The 13548-nt window shown below is 37.4% G+C and overlaps 2 long non-coding RNA genes across 2 annotated transcripts in view; one reads left to right on the top strand and one right to left on the bottom strand.

Annotated features, from left to right (window-relative positions):
- Positions 1–13548, top strand: part of LOC147652641 (uncharacterized) — a 79485-nt gene that overhangs the window by 10511 nt on the left and 55426 nt on the right. The window lies entirely within an intron of this gene.
- LOC111929622 (uncharacterized) overlaps positions 1–13548 on the bottom strand; it is a 53198-nt gene that overhangs the window by 14348 nt on the left and 25302 nt on the right. The gene's annotated exons all lie outside the window — the stretch shown is intronic.

The raw sequence follows: 13548 nt of genomic DNA, 5'->3' as shown, positions 1-13548 counted from the left end.
ATTAGTGTTTTGATAAAAAATAAGGTAATGAGGGTTTAAATCTTCATTGAAAATACAAAATGTTCTGCAATTTAATTGTTAGTGAAAAAAAATTTGCATACTAAGAACCAGACAAACAAGAAAATGACAAAATCCCATCTAAATGAGAGATTTTTAACATTAGAATGGAGTAAGCATAGAAAACCAGCAATAATTTAGAACCATGCAGTATCATTTCACAGGCAAGAATATTAATATTGTTGTGGGGCTCATATGAAATACAGAGATAGTGTAGGATATGAAGAACACACAAAAAAGTTATCTTCATTTTAGATTTTTTGCATATGCATATGTCTCTATCAAAATGTACAACCAATGTATGAATGCAGTCAGCTATCACACAGGGAACGACAAACTTTAGATTCCTCACCATGGATTTCAACACTGCATTAAGCCTTAAGATTCTATTGGTTCAGTAAGATATTTCCAAACTGTGAGTTTCTGAATAAGTCTTCACTTCCCTTGTCCAGGCTGATACCCCTGCTGCATCTTGATTCTGAGCTGGGGCGAGATATATGTGTGCATCATCCTCTCCTTCTGCCTTGGTTTATGTGGAAGGAAATCCAAGGCCAGGGGCAGGAGAAGATTTATTGCTGACCTTGGCTGGGTCCTGCATTTGGATGACTGAAGGACTTGATCTTGCATATGCTTCATGGACTATATTTTTCCTGTCATCCATTGAAAAAAGTTGCTGTAATTTTACTTACATACATGATTCAGCACAGTATCCATGCCTGTCTTGGAGCCCTTAGGAAGTATAACTGTGTAGTATGTGTGGAAGACAGGTATCTCAGTGAGATGAGACAGGGCTGTAGCATCATCTCAGAACACCAGAGCTACACTTTAGAACCTACTGGCATTTCTGGATCTGAGCCATCATGGGTCAAGAATTTGGTTTAAAATACATTAATGTGATATTTAAAACAATATGCCGGGTTTTAAAAAATATTTTCCTGTTTTTATTTGAGCTTTTAAAAAATGTTTGTTTTCAAGCTTTGCTCTTCACCTACAAAACATTCGTATTTTTCTTTCACTTGGGTCTCCCACATCATCACAAATTAGGGGGTTAGGATTCTCTGGACAAGTACCAGGTCTTTAAAGCTTATGATAGGACAGTAAGAATGAGCAGTTGTAGGAAACCTGTGTATGGCAGGTCAGGTGTGCAGTATGACAGGTGGCTAGGAATATGTGCTACTTTACAAACAATATATATACTCTGTTATACTTTGTCACACTGTTTGTTGCTATTGACTCTCCCATTCTGTGTCTGTCCCTTGAATATGCAAGATATGCATCTATAAGCTTCGAGGCTTTCTAATGATAAAATAACTTGAATATTTTCCCCTGCACTCTAACTTTAATTGGCTATTCAGTCTAATAACACAGCTCAGGTGTGCTTGAGCCTGTGCTCATTGCTTATCTGTGAAGGAAACAAATGCAGACCTGAGAATATGTATTACCCTGTCCAGCCATTTTGTAAGGTTCAGTGGTTGGATCATAAATGTTAGAATCTATTTTCTGTTTAAAAGGAGGCAGTTATTTCTTCCTCCTGTATCCTGTAAATTACCACTTCTCTCTTTATCTGGTATCTTGATATATACTGAGATAATACTATTGCAACATCTGTCATGATCTCAACATATCCAATTGTGTTTCACATGTCTAATAAGTTACACCAAGCTAAATGATGTAGTGCCATATTGCATCTCTAAGCTAGGTTTAAAAACTAATTAGGATGCAAACAAGAATGAATGCATAATGGTTTCTTTCTGAAGCTGAGTAGAAATTTGACTGCTGTACAGTTAAGCAAATAATTTCCAATGAATAATTGATATCAATGTCACCTTTTCTGTTTATGAATTATCCACTAGCCTATCACAAAGTTCACTGGTTTGTTAATTTTATCCAATCTGTGAATTTTTAAATTATTGGTCATTTTTTGAACACTGTAAGTGAACAAAGACAGAAAATGTATGTGTGTTTCTTTTATCTGATGACTTAGGTAACGTAACAGTTCTGTGAAAGGTAAAAATTTCTGCAAATAAAAAGTGCAAAATATCTGTTTGGGAAGTATTTATGAATTTTAAGTTTTGAAGCCATGAAAATTTGAATGGCAAAAGTACTGGCAATACTCAACTGCTCTTGGGAAACTGTCCACAAGAGGATTACAAACAGAAATGAAAAGGAATTTTGCTTTTATTCAGGTTTTACTGAGAGCATCCTTCTACTTTTTGCTCTATACTGATTCATAACTCAAGCCACCAAAACATTCCCCAGTGTTTTCTTTTAAAGACTGGCACAAGGAAAATGTGTTGCATGAGAAGAGAATATTATAAACATTACTTAATATACAAAACATTTTCATCAAGGCACTCCTTAAAAAGTCCAAAACTGGATTGCAGCTGGCTCTTTGAATGGATTCATAGAATAAGCAAGGCTGTGTAAAAAGCCTTGCTATCTTGTGCAGCTCCAGCACCAGGGACTGATCCTTCTCTAATTCTTGCTGTGTATCAATCTCTCTCTTTGCTCAGGGGATGTATATGAAAGGACAATTTCTCTTATCAGGAAGATAAGAGATAATATAAGATAAGGCCACATTAGCCCATAAATTTTGACATCTTTGCTGTATGTGCTGCCAAAATCAGACAGCTTTTCAGTGCTCATCAAGACCACTCAGAGGGTATCATGACCCTTAATTAACATGGCAGCAGGTGAACAGTGTTGCTGTTGTCCTATTTCCCTTCACAAAGCCAAATCCATAAATTGGTGCAGACATTGTATCTTGTTCCTCCTTTGACTTCCCACTTATGTGTATGGAGCAAGGTGCTGACACTCCTTTTTTCCCTGTAAAATACTAGAAAATATGGTCTGTGCAACTGCAGTCTTCATCAATGGCCTGATTTTAAATAGAACTGATCTTGTAGCTTCACTCATTTCAGGGAGTAACTCACCTTCAAATGAGTGGAAGGAAACAGTCCTTTATATCTTGCAGAAAATTTGAGGAGGGCTAAGATATTGTATTCAAGGCAAATTCTGTGGGTGGAGTAAAATTTGCTAAGGAAAGTCCTGAGTTTAGAACAGAGATACATCGTTACTCCTTTTTAAGTTAATCACTTAGGAGTTTTAAGGTGCTCAGAAGAACTGAGATTTTTTGGGCCATGGAACACAGAGCCAGATGCCAAATTTCTGGATGCACATGCTAAATACAAATAGTTCTTGGGGCTTCTAAAGACAGTAAGGTCCTATGGTAGTTTGACTTTTCCCTGTACTGCTTTATAGGCAGTATTTTTGTTGTATTTACCTCTTAGCTGATTGGCAGACGGCATCTCTATCATTTTTCCCAGAGCTAATGGCTTTAACAAAATGAAAAATGGCCTTGTATTGGCTAAACTCTATCTAATTCTAAAGCAAGCAGAGACAAGATGCATTTGCATGTTAATAGAACTTTGCACCCTAAGGTTCTGGTTTATCAGATATTAAGAATGCATTAGCGTTTCACAAACAGTGATGGACAGGATTCGTTAGCATGCTAATGCTCCTGAAAATATGTCGTTATTGTGGTATCTAGAATCACACACTCACTGAATGAATAATTTAAACATGAGATTCTCCTTTTAGTAAGCTTTCCCTGGAACATAGACCACATTGCAATGTTTACAAAAGTGATTGTTGACTTTAAGCATCTTAAGATTGAGATATTATCTTAAGATTCTTTGATTTTCAGATTTTCAGATCATCATGTTTAGATTATGTATCACATCTAATCTAGTGATTAGATGTATGTAATTGAGATACCCAGTGACTGGTATCATATAACCATAGTGAAGATAGCCAAAATCACTAACAATTTTTGTTTGCACAGAAGACCAGTTTAACCTCCATTGTTCACTTAGACAGACAGGATTTGTTTTATAATGACAGACAACGTTTCCCAGCCTACTGTCATATACTGTGGTTTTGATGCATAAACATGTGGATCAAACTAGAGAAAATGAGTCAAAATAGGTGATTTACCTTGTATTTGGGATTCAAAGCTCATTGAAAACACAATATTTTCACTAGACTTGATCTTGTTTGAGGCTTTCACTTAGCATTTTAGTTTGCCTGACTGATTGTGGAAACTTAAATACAAATACATAAAAAGCATGCAGCGCGCTTCCATGAAAATGGCTGATCTAAGAATTCTGAGTTTCCCAACACTGCAATGAATGATAGCTCTATTTGATTCATCTTAGTGCTTAAATGAAATTAATATCTATCTTTCCATAAAAACGGACAGATTTACCACTCTGCCTATGGTGTTTGCTCTTCTTTATCTTTTTTCTTTTCTGTATGCTTTTGATTCATAGTGCACCTCAAGCTGGAAGTTGACAGACTATCACTAGCACAGATAGAAGCTATTCTGAAATACTTTTAATAGGTTTATGTTGACAGGGAAAAGGGGCAATATAAAATATAAGCCCTAGAATAATTGTGGGTAAATAAAAAATTTTGGATGTGAAATCTTACCAAAAAAGCTGCAAAGAACACTTCTAGAGCTACAGTTGATTGAACATATCTACCTATTATTATTATTATTATTATTATTATTATTATTATTATTATTATTATTATTATTATTCCTATTATTCCTATTATTCCTATTATTCCTATTATTATTCCTATTATTATTCCTATTATTTTACCTAAGAATAATAGCTTCCAAATTATTATTTAGATTAACAAATTCACTTGGCACCTCTCCTATATAGCCAGCAAAATTCCCAGTCTTCTAGTGCAGTAATGCAATTAAACGAGACATGGCAAATGAACCAGACAGATCACAGTTTAGCCAGTTCTGGATAACTTATAACAAGCCTCAACTTTTCAGTCACCATCTCAATATTTTCAAGTATAGGCTTAACTTCATATTGAATTCCTCTTTCCCCTATATTTTACCCTTCCAAATAAAGGCACTGGGTGTTTTCTGAAGGTGTAACTTGCTACATAGTACTTTATGTCTGTAGATTTAGGATGATGTTTAATTTCTTTCATCTGGGTGCTGTTTTCAAAACATCAGTCTACAAACTTTGAGCCCTCAGACTGTGCTGACCTGTTATGACTGGGACAATGGGATTCCTGTGAGGACAATGTGGCCATATCTCAAGCAGATGCCACCTCCCTATATAGCTTCTTCCAGCATGTACTGACTGCATTAAATAGTCACTAGAGACAGCTGATCTAGGTCCAGGAGTACTACAGCTGCACTGTGAAGGAAAGATGAAAAACTCCGCAAGATCTGTGGATTTTTAGGATCTGTTTCCACCTTTCACTGCTGTTTAGGCTAACTTGCTCCAGCTCTTGCAGCTCAGCTACCAGTAATTTTTGAGTGACGTAACGCACCTGTAATTGAAGGAGGTTTTGTGATGCCCTCCTTGACTTTTCTATGAGTCAACTCAAGCAGCTGTAATACTTCTTTTCCCTCAGTGAACTAGGAGCGAGTCAGAGGAGTGGGAGAAGTGAGTGTCCACACTGTATGACGTGAGGATGGCTCATCTCTGGTTGATAAACAGCATCTCTGGATCTTAACCAGCACAAAGTGCTTCTAACAGATCTCAGAAATCAAACATGCTTGCTGCTACGTCTACATCACCTGGGCCAGCATGGAAGAATATTAGGAAGGATACAGGTAAGCACTTTATATGTGCAACTTGGAGAAAAACAAAATTGTTAATGCTATCTCAAAATGTTATTTAATGGTGTCCCTGGTATCAGAAATCACTGTTCTCTACAGGAAAGGGTACTTTATTTAGTTCTCCACACCTAACTCTAACCACAACATGTATCAGTGAAATCACTACCCTTTTGTTTTATGACAACTGAGCCATTGGTACTGCACCTGTACTTGGGAATCTCTTTGTGTGATCACTAAATCTTACTAGGTTCCTAAATATTTTTAAATATAAATATAATTAAATATAATTAAAGTGGAAGTAGTAAGACTTGGAGAAGGAATGCTATATTCATATTAACATTTTTTTTAAATTTAACACTCTTATGTTGAAATACCCAGAATTTATAGTCTGAATATGAGCCCAGTCATTCCACTCACCATAAAAAAATCCTAATAAAAGACATTTCTTCCATCAGGAGGCATCAATAATCAAACCTCATTCTTACTCAGGATATTTTATCCACAGATCTCAATGCCCTATATAAAAATTTAAAAGTAATTACAAAATTGATTGAAAAGAGGTTCTTGTTTCACGTGATTTATTTTTTCCTTCTTTCAGTTGAAACTTTTGACATTTCTCCCATAACAAACACTAACTGGAGATACACAACCCTGAATATTGGATAAGTCAGTGGTTCAGACACCTGCTTAAGATGTAGTTCAGGACTTGTTGAACTTCCTTCAGGCTTGGGGCAGCAGAGATTTATGCATTTATAGTAAGCTCTTTTTAAATCATTCAGTGCCAAATGTAGTGAAACTCCTAGCTACAAATAATTAATATGATCAGTTTCAGTCTTTTTGTTTGTGCTTTGTAAACAGACTGTGGATCTCATTAATTTGTTTGCTATTCATTATTGATTGGCTATATCACAAGAATGAATTTCAGTTTGAGTGAACAGTGTTTATTGGCTGCATCTGCTGCTCAGTATTACCACTCTCACTGATATGTGGGATTGGTCACTCTGGCCCTACAGCTTTATTTTTCTCCCTTGATTTGTTTAGTGGTCAAAACATGGGGCTAATTGCTGCCTTGGGATAGGGAATGTAGTGATTGTGGTGCTGTGGTACTGGAATCAAGGAACTCTTAAATAGTGTGAATTAATAGATGATCTGTCAATACAAAACTGGATTGAGACTCTCCAGACCACTGGCAGCAAAGATGTGCTGCCACTGAATGTGGACTGGGCTGTTTACATTTTCATTTGCTCCTTTTGACACAGATGGACACTAAGTGGTTGGCTGAAACAGAATAAGCTTGCAAATAGAGCATGAAATCAGTAGTGAGAGAGGAAGGGAGGAGAAGGGATAGAAAGAGTAAAGGAAGCAGGAAAAAGCAAGAGAGGAAGAAAACGATAACCTAGATAAAAAAGAATTAGCAGCGTCACTTCTCAACACTCTCCTATGCAATTGCTTTCCTTTGCTCTGTGATCCTGTAGGCTTGTGGCAATGCTTTTAAGCTGCTCAAGTACAAAGGTTTTAGCTGTTCAGGACTTCCAGACTGACTCTCTTAAACAAGCAGCTTTTATACTCTCTTTGCAGTTATGGGGCATCATCATAAATTATATCCTGTCTCTAATGTCTCTTATAAACTAGATAGGGAATAAAACGTAAGAGGATTTGTCTGAATTAGTTTGAGCAAACAAACCTAGTGCTATTCAAATTGCTTTTCAGTTTAAATTTAAGCCATTTTTGTTCTTCAGGTATGCCAAGTCTATGATTGCACTAGGCCTGTTCATATTTAAAAGAAGCAAACTGTTAAGGATGCTTTTCTACCCTAAGTAACCTGTAGCAAAATCTCTGTCTTTAAGTACAATAAGATAATTTATTTGGGTGACACAGTGGTAGGAACAGCTTGGTGGATATGACTCTGAAGAGGGATCCCTGGGCAACTATACCCTTACATTCTAAGCTTCCCACTCATTCGTGGAGGAATTGGTCCAACTGCAATATTAGCATGTGGGGTGTTGATCTCCACTGGTTTTCTTTGTAGTCTCTGGATGGGCTGTTTCTTCTCTTATCCCTAAGGCTGCAACCTCTGTTAATGGGGGTAGTGGCCTTTCTTGATTCTTTATCTTTGAGGATCAGTTGGCTCTGAGGCCTTCTTTTACTTTGGTAGATTAAAAACTCAGGGTACCTAAGTGAAATTTCACAAGTTATTGCCTCAATTTAGTTCTCCCACCAAGACTCCAAACCACACTGCTGCTTGCTTGCTCCCATTTCTCCACCTCCATTCTGCTCCTTTCCCTACCCTGTGAGGGTGGCCAGAAAGCAGAACTGGAGGCACAAAAGGCAAAGATCATGGCTTGAGAAAATAACAATTTACTGGAAACAGCAATGAGATAAGAATAGAGAATAATACTAATAGCAAAAGTATACAAAAGAGAAGGTGATTTGCATGTGAAATGCTCACTAAGGACTCCAAGATGGTGAACAGTGGTGGACAATCCTGACATTTGGTTTTTTCAACCAGAAGCCAGAGAGATTCCCTTTCCCATGTCCCCGGCAATGATGTGAGGTGGTACCGGATGACACTAAAGTCCTGGCTGAAAATAGCACAGTAAGGGACACTAAACAATTAATTTCCTTTATTTCTTTACACAAACCAAACTAGATAATATCCGACCTCTCAGTTTCATGTAATTGCAAAACTGCACAAAGTACTTCAGTTTAGAAATTATGTCAACAAGTTTCTGGAAACTGTTGATCACGTCTGTTTCAGCAGATTTACAGTCAACATTGTTGCATTGTTACATGACTGTCCAGACCAGCTAAAGTACTGTTAAACTGGCTAGTGCTAACCATTTTCCTCTCACTTTTAAAAGGAATGAATTTACAGAAATTAGGCTCACAGAGTACCTGAGAAATAAAGTTGATAAACTCTGAAAACATCCATCTTCCAAGAACAATATATTTTGCAGCGGATCTATCAGTGTTTCATACTTGCCTGGAGATGGCCAGCCACGTTAGGATTTCTGTGGCTGAAGGAAGAATGATTATTTGCTCACGTCATAGTTCTATACCTGGTGTCTAACTACCCCTTAAGAGAGACAATGAAAGACTGGCAATTCTGCCCCAACTTCACTGTTACTTGTACTGTACTGTCTTCGGAGCATTGCCTTCTGTTTAGGAGGGCATGTGTCAGTGGGAGTGCATGAGCTAGCACAAACAACACAGTCATTGATCATATGTGACTTGCTATGAAATTGTTTTCTTGTGTTGTCTGACAACATGCAATTTCCTTCTTTAAGAGGACATAACTTTTAAGTTAATGATGATATGTCAGCTGACCTACTGTTGTGCCAAGCATTAAATAACTAATATAAAGGTAAGGCTGTTCATTTAAGCAGGAAGGAGCTGTTTGCAGCTTTGATGGAAGCCTGTCTTCCAGTACCACCTCCATGTGACATTTCTGGCTCAATTTTCTCTGCTGCTTTAAGTCTTCAGTGACAATCCTTTCCTTTAACTACTTTGAGTCACAAAAGGAAGCTTGACTATGGAAATTAACAGAAGGTCAGAGAAAGAAATATTGAGTTATTACAATATACTTGGAAAATATCACCCATTTGGAAGTGTAATTCTAAATTCAAAGATTAAGCCCTCAGCTGCCATAAAGTAAGATTAACTGTTAGTTTAAGGTAACTGTTAGTTTTAATTAGGGTAACTGCATTCATTTACCCTAGCATGAGGTGGATCTGTGTTTTAGAAAGAAAGTGTGCTCCTAAATCTCAATAGATAGTACTTCAGCAAACACTTTAATTATGCTAACTAAGCCCTTTGCAGCTTGGGTCACGCTAAAGCAATGTTAGGTTGGCTGTCTTCTGGGGATCAGGGAAAAAAAATGAATTTAAAGAATGAGAATTTTCAATGCTCGCGGTGTTTTTTTCAGCTCTAGCAGATGAATCTAAATCACTCAGATTTTCAGCAAAAAGGCTAATATGCTAGAAGGACCAGGAGGCTACCATAAAGGTATAGAATATCATTTTACTTATTTAAATGCACCTCAGCAGCAAAACCATAGTACCTGGCAGCATTTAGAAAGAAACCTTAAACTGATATAAAGTGACAGGCTTACTGCTGCTTTTCCATGTTAAAGAGAAAATTCTGTTTTTCAAAGCTAATTGTAGTGTTTTAACCTCAGTCAATAAGTCCAATACTGATGCTTGCCCAGTTTCCCCTGGTGGGATGGGAGAGTAAATCAGAAGTACAAAAATGAGAGAACTCATGGGTTGAGATAAAGACAACTAAACAGGTAAAGCAAAAGCCGCACAGACAAGCATAGAAAAACAAGGAATTCATTCACCACCTCCTATGGGCAGGCAAGTGTTCAGCCATCCCCAGGAAAGCAGTGTTTCATCCCATGTTGTGGTTACTTGGGAAGACAAACTGCAGAACTCTGAACACCCCTTCTTCCTCCTTCTTCTCTTCCCAGTTTTATACGCTGAACATGAAACCTTATTGTATGGAATACCCCTCTGGACAGTTGGGGTCAGCTGCTCCATCTGGATTCCCTCCAACTTCTTGGACACCCCAAACCTGCTCATTGACGGGGTGGTGTGAGAAGGAGCAAAGGGTTTCATTCTGTGTAAACACTGCTCAGGAGTAGCTAAATATCTCTGTATTATCAACACTACTTTCAGCACAGATCCAATATGTAGCTGTATACCAGCTACTAGGGATAAAATGAATTCTATCCCAGCCCAAACCAGCACTCATTTCATTGAGTTTCATTGACTCAATGAAATGTGCTACATTCTTTCATTCAGTGTGAAGCTCCAAGGAGCAGCTGCCTTGTTCTAATGCATTCAGAAATTGCTACATTTTTTGTGAAAAACGTGCTTTGTGGAAAATTGTATTTTTTGCCTTTTTTTTTTTTTTGTTTTAGAAGTTCATTGCCTATTATTCCTGTTTCACTTATTTGTTTTGGTTTATCATGCTACAGTTTCTTTTCCATTCTTATCTTTTCTAGGGATTACAATGAGCCTTTGTCCATTTAGTTACTCTTGACTAATACTCTGGTTGCCTATTTCTTCTTGAGAAGTCACCTGTCCCCCTTTTTGCTTTATTTATCTGTAGTTAGTGCTATGATGGTTAGGTCAGTGTTAATTTTGCAGCAGTGCCTTTACTGCAAATAATCTTGTTCATTTAAAGGAATAAGGTTCTGAATTAATATAGTAGAGTAACATGCTTATGCACAGCACTTCACTAATCATCATATTATAACCACTCAAACATGTAGCCAACATTACATTTCCATCCAACACATGCATAATATTAAAAAAATGGATTTTTATTTTTTACTTTGTCTCAATAGGAACTCCTGAGTATGTAATAGAAGTGTTCAATAATTTAAAGAATGAACATCTGTGAACCATCTAAGGCTTGGTCTCTTTAGAGTTATAAATGGGAATGAAGTTCTTAAAAGGATGCTTGAAAGTAGCCTGAAGTGCTCAAATATCAATGATTTTAGTCAATGTTCTATTTGAAACAACTTTTCTTTTTGTGTTTAGATGAGACAATTGAGACAATCTGTTCACCCATAGTGAGGTCTCAACCAAGAGACCATGTTTTTATTTGGATGTACTCCTATTAATGTCATAAGGGTCTTCTCATTAAATAAAAGCCTAATGCCCAAGAAATCTGTTTGGTTGCAAAGCAAGACAAGAATTTCAAAAGCATTATTAAATCAGGTAGAATTTGATGCAACATAAAGGGTGAGATCTAATTCATTCCATAATTTGACTAACTCACTGACACCTTGATCCATTCCTCATTAGTACAGGGTTTGAAAAAATAATTAGTTTCTGCCACTCATTTATATGCGGTGATATTATTATGGCAAGTCAAAATAAGTGAAAAATACCTTCCTTTATATTTTTTGACACTTATAGGGTCTTTGCCAATAGAAATGAATCTAACATGTAAATTCATTATTGCCTTCAAGAGTTCTGTCAGATTTTGGGCTTGCCCTATTCAATTTGCTTCCTTTCCCCCACCTTCCTTTGCTGCTATGACCTTTGAAACAAGAATGGGAACTGACAGGCTGACTAGCTACAGAAGAGAAAATAATTAATCTGAACACCTACAGCACTGTCAAAAGCAGAGACAGTAAACTGAAGGAGAAAAAATAAAAGGAGAAAACCCTTTTTTTCCTCTGATCTTTTTGCATCATACTTCTTCTGGGCTATATATCACTCTTTAAAGATTCTCTATTTCATCCATTAAAAATGGCATACTATATAATACATGCTTAAAACAGAATGGATATAATAGCATTCTGAATTGCTTTGATGCATTTCCAAAAATAATCTGCAGTGTCTCATATTCACTTTAGAGAGTGTTGATAACTATTCACTTTATTATACTGTCCTGCCATGCATTTTAAATATCTGCAAAATGTATGTATTTAAATAATCTGGTACCTGTGCAATTAGCAGTAGCTGCTACATTATGCATGATTCTTGGCTACTAATAGTGAGGATCAACTGCAGTGTTCCATTAGTGATTTTCAATTTGTTGCTAAGTTTTCTGTAGTTGATTGATGCTACTTGAGACAGTTCTCAAAGCTGCAAAACCAAAAATAGTGTCTCCCATCTCCAAGAAAATCCTTTCCCAAGGGTTCCCTTTTCTTCACAACTAGAATGAGAGTGGGCTAGAGAGACTGAGAAGACATAATCTCACATTCTCCATCATGTGTCATGATAAAAAGCTTTTCCTGGCTTCCCAGCAGGCAGTGACATTCAGTTATTCCTGCCAGTTCTGTTTGCAGCACAGGAACTTGTTCTGTGGGCCTTAAAATGATCAGGATGTTGTCTGTGATTTTGTGACTCTGCTTATGAAAGTGACTGTATTTTTGCCACCATCCTGATGGGAGCAGCTTCATTCTGGACTACAGAGTTCTATCTTGTAATCTGAGAAACATTTCACACCACACACACAGTGTAACACACTGAAGTGTGAAGACCTAGGCTGTGAGGAAATGGCAGACAAAGCTGTAAATTTGACTTGTGATTGGGGGCATTTGGACCAGTTGTATGAGCAATGCAACAGGAGGTTTATGGATAGCAGGCAGGAGTGTTCTCATGACTAGCTTGTTTTTTTAAGAGGATCTGGGGAGCTTTCCCATACCTTGCTCTGCCAGACAGTGTTCTACATACCTCTACAAAACACCACTAAATCCAGCTGTACTCTGATCTAAGTGATCATGCAACTTTGGGAAGCATGAGGTAAGAACTTCTCTGTGTTAATTCATGTTTAAGAACAGGTTCTGCTGACTCTGAAGATGTGCCAAGACACCGTGCTGGCCTGGTCTGTGGCACCTCCACCTGTGTGTCTTCTTAGCATAAAGAGGGATGCATTGGAAAATGTGTTCATAAATCCTCTTCAAGAATCCTCAGGTGCCACCTGCACAAGACTCAGAATAGTATTTTTGCTGCCATATTTATTCCTGACTCTTGTAAAAACTGTAGGGTCCTTCCAGGCATGTCCAAATAAAAGGGCAGCTGAGAATTCCTGTGTGGGTCTGCTTGCAGAGCTGAGCTGTTCTCCGGGTGTGATAACATGCTGCCAGACATGTAAAGTGGGAGAAGGGGATAAAAAATCACGGTGAGGAAGGAGGAACCCTAGAACAAATGTGACAAAGTGTTTTCTGGAGCAGGGCCTTTTCAAAATGAGCATTGCACAAGGTTCTTTCCCCTTGGGAAACTGGCTTACTATTGATGATTTCTGAAGTGGTACCTCCATCAGAATTTGAATATCTCTTGGGTCCACCCTTGGGAGAAAGGATTTTTGTTTGTCTC

Source organism: Cyanistes caeruleus, chromosome 6 (genome assembly GCF_971803275.1).
Source record: "Cyanistes caeruleus chromosome 6, bCyaCae1.hap1.1, whole genome shotgun sequence".
Lineage (NCBI taxonomy): Eukaryota > Metazoa > Chordata > Aves > Passeriformes > Paridae > Cyanistes > Cyanistes caeruleus.
This window is presented reverse-complemented; position numbering and strand designations above follow the sequence as displayed.